The sequence below is a fragment of the Erithacus rubecula genome (genome assembly GCF_903797595.1).
Source record: "Erithacus rubecula genome assembly, chromosome: 23".
Classification (NCBI taxonomy): Eukaryota; Metazoa; Chordata; class Aves; order Passeriformes; family Muscicapidae; genus Erithacus; species Erithacus rubecula.
The window spans coordinates 1,275,548-1,279,549 of NC_136675.1; the positions used below are offsets into that span (position 1 = coordinate 1,275,548).

At 48.6% G+C, this 4,002-nt stretch overlaps 1 long non-coding RNA gene across 1 annotated transcript; it reads left to right on the forward strand.

Moving 5' to 3' along the window:
• The first annotated feature begins 334 nt into the window (after positions 1-334).
• On the forward strand, positions 335-2,011 carry LOC306811825. The gene is made up of 2 exons (XR_013776751.1): positions 335-503; positions 555-2,011. It is a non-coding gene; the product is annotated as an uncharacterized lncRNA (long non-coding RNA).
• The last annotated feature ends 1,991 nt before the right edge of the window (positions 2,012-4,002 follow it).

Sequence of the window (4,002 nt, forward strand, 5' to 3'; positions counted from 1 at the left end):
GTGATAGGAAACCACGAGGGATTATGGGATTCAAGAGGAAACCATGAGCCTTCCAGTGCCTGCAGTGTCTCTGGGAGAACCAGGAGGGACTGGGGACAAGGCAGGGAGGGACAGGACCCAGGGAATGGCTCCCAGTGCCAGAGGGCAGGGCTGGCTGGGATCTTGGGCAGGAATTGTTCCCTGTGAGGATGGGGAGGGGCTGGCACAGATTGCCCAGAGCAGCTGTAGCTACTCCATCTCTGGATGGTCTTTAAGGTCTCTTCCATCCCAACCCATCCCAGGATTGTATGATTAAAACGTGTCAGCAGCAGAGAAGAGCAAGGAATTGGGGACCAGGCACAGCTGCAGCAGCCAGTGCTGTCCTGTGAACACATCAAGGAGAGCTCAAGTACAGAGATAACAGGTACAGGCAAAAGAGAGAAAAATGAAGATGCTGCCTTGTGCTGTGACTGCCAGGTTTAGGTTTAGGGGAAGGACAACAATATGATGATCAAACCTTCCCAGTGCCAGCCCTCCAGGGCAGCCAGCCCCACGTCTCCCTGAGCACTGCTGAGGTCAGCCCCACACACAGAAGAAACAAACTTACAGGTGTGAACTTACATTAATTTTATTCACATTTCCAGAGGAAAGCATTGGTGGAGTGCAAGGTCATGGCTAGTGTTGAAAAGTATTTGGTTTAAAACAGGCAGACATTTCTGAGGCTGAGCTGAGCCTCTGCTCCCTTCCCCTGCTCGTCCTTCCAGTTCAAGTAACAGGAATCTCCAAAATAAGCTGGCTCATCACATGATGTGGGGGATGTCAAAAACTTTAAAGCTCTCTGTGGTATAAATCCCTAAGCAGGGCATAAAAGTAGTGGGCAGGAAATCTTGTACAGCTGAACTGGCTTATCCCTGGGCCAAATGTTAGACTTTTCCTTCAGCGGCGCAGTTTTGCTGTCGGCGACACCAAATGCTCCTGCCCAACTTCAATGTGATTCATTACCCAGAGCTGAAATTTGCTGCTGCTGGATTATGGGGATGATTGTTGGTGATGGCACAGTAAAAACTGAACAGGACTCCCAGCCAACGAGAAAAAGAGAAAAGGAGAAAAATTTGATTGCTTTGAATTTCAAAAACAGTGGCAAGGGAAAAGAAACACAGGCAGGAATAAGATTTTGAGAACTGGAAATTCCCAATTGCACTGCTGGCCCACGGGAACTTGTCACAGCTCCCAGTTGCTTCTAAGGAATCTATCTGTATTGCTAAGAGACTTCTGGGTTCAGCTGGGCCAACAACTGGTTCCTGCTGACATCCAGCAGACTCTAAATCCTCCCAACTCCAGCTGGCATTAACCAGCTCCCCAGTTTTGCTTCCCACAGAACCACAATTTTTACATTTTTGCTTCAAAGTGCACATTTCAAATCACACAAGGCATCAGATAACCAAAGGCCTCTGCAGAGCCCTGGTCATGCCACAGGCTTGGAGCAAGACTGGGAAGAGGCAGAGCAGAATTTGGACAGGCAGCAGGAACAACTCACACTCCCTGACATAAATGGAATGGCACCAGCAACTGAAGAATTCCTAAGTTATGGGGCTAAAAGATGAGCTGATTTAGTTTTTTTCTATCTTGCAAATATCAGGGAGTTTTAAATGTGTCCAGTGAAGGCACTGGAAGTCTTTTTGTCCTGTGAAGTGCTGGATTTTATTGGAATACAGCTATATTTGGGAAAGGAGTGGGTAATAGATGTGTGCACATTCTTGCTTGCTCTGCAAAGACAATTATCAGATTACAAAAAAAGGCACAAGAAGCACATTCCTCCTCCTTCCATCCCTAAAAGGTTCCTCCTTCCCCCCTGCTGAAAGCACTGTGCTGGCTGTCACTGAACAACCTCCAAGTACACATTTTCCTCTTTGATCCAGCTGGCTCAGAAGCCCCAAGGATTAAAGATTTCTCTTCTGTTTGAATAATTTCACTGACTAGAATCTCACTGCTTGTTTAACCGATTCTCTTCATCCTCCATCTATATATAGTAGAACAACTCAAATTAATATTATATTTTGGTTTACTGCTAGAGGCAATCTGCTGTCCCCCAACTCAGGCTCCCAAAGGAAGGAGGTGAAACAGAAACTCTGGCAGGATCTGCTTGCTTGAAACAATAAAAAGGCAAAATTGCACTTAGTCCACCTGGCTGGGTGTCACAGAGGGGGAAAGTGGGGCAAGGAAGGGTGCAGGGTCATTTAGCAACTCAGTGGAGAGCCAGGAATAAACAGCCCAGCTCTGGATCCTCTGTTCCAGCTGTCAAGAAACAATTTTGCTTTGCCCAGAAGGCGACTTCTGTCAGAGGACATGCCACTTACAATTTAAGTCTTAATGTTGACACTGGATGTGCAGAGAGGGATAAAGGAATTTGACTCTTTGGTGAATATCCTGGTTATCATACTAAACATTTATTTTAATAAAGCAAATTCACCCGTTGCTAGTCCTTAACACTGCAATAAATTTCTCCCCTGCAGCTCCCTGGCTGATACGTATTGGTTCAGCTGTTAAATATCCCACCAAACCTGAAGGCTTAAACTCCTTAAACTCTTATTAAAAAAATATATAGAAACAAACTGCTCTAAGTATTATTCCAGGACTGAATGGCTTCAGTGGTGTGGATTCTATTTTCAATTTAAGGAACTTCCTGCTTCAGACAAGTCACAAGAACCTTCTCAGCAGCAGGAGGGTTGGACAAAGGATGTGGGTGATGCAGAAGGGGGAACAAGTGTGTTCCTTGTGTCACCACACAGTCATGGACAGCATGTTCACTGTTCCTGACAGCTCCTGGGAAGCCACACTGGTGGCAGAGATGCCAAGAGAATTTGAGGAGCTGTGGACGGATCACATCACCATGCATTGCCCTGAGACACCCACATAGCCTGGCAGAGGCTGAGGGCAGAACCTGCCTTTGGCAGCATCAGGACACACCCCAGGGCTCCCAAGGGCTCCCACATCCAGGAGTCAGCCTGGAGCTACAGATGAGGGGCTGCAAGGGCTGCCTGAGCAGGTGGTTCCAGAACAGCCAGCAGGGAGAGTGGCCAGGGGGAGAGCCATGAGCTGGTGCTGCCAGCACTCAGTGGGAACACAGAGCAGAGCCCAGCAGGACTCCCAGTGCCTGCCAGGGCATCCATGGGGACAGGACACCTTGGAAACCCATGTGGAAACCCCCAGGCAGCATGTCATGGGCATGTCCTTAAACTGGCTCTCCTGGAGCAGGAACCACAGTGCTCCCACCCAGGAGAGCACAGGCTGCAGGTGCAGGGACACAGCCTCAGGCTCCACTCCTTTCCCCACACTCAGCAGCTCTCTCTTTTGGGAAGTAACTGTTCCCCCATTTTGCTGTTTAAATCCTGATTCCTCTCCAATCTCACATCCCTGTATGCTCTGCCTGCCCCCCTCCCAGAGGAAGAGGAGCTGCTGCCCTGCCCTCTGGCTCTCTGGCAGAACACACTGAAGTTCACAAGGGGAGAAGACCAAAGCACTTCACATTCATCAGTTTAGATGGTTCAAAAGAAAAGTCATTTGTTTCTAGGAAATCTGTTTACAAACACACGCTGGCCACTGCTGGCTTTCCAGCTCCTGTTCCTAGCATTTGGCTGACAGTGGAGAGGGCAAGAATACACACCAATCCTCAAGTGCTCCTGATTGGGCCATTTTGCCAGAAGATGTTCCTGGCCCAGAAGGAGAAGGAGCTGCACGAAAGCCCTGATGAGAGAATTACAGCTAAAACACATTGCTTTGTCTCCAGCAGCAGTTGCCCTTACAGGATCTCTATCTACCCAAAGCCCACCTGCACTGCCCCTGCCTCTGACAGGGAACAAGGACATTTTACTTGCTGGCAGTACCAGTGCAAGCCATCCCTGATGGAAACCCTCTGCCCATGCTCCCTTCCTGCTGGGGTGTAAACAGCTTAGCAGCCAAGGGTATCACAACAACCAGGATCAGTAGGAAAAACTGGAATTTAACAATCAGTCTTGAAGCAGT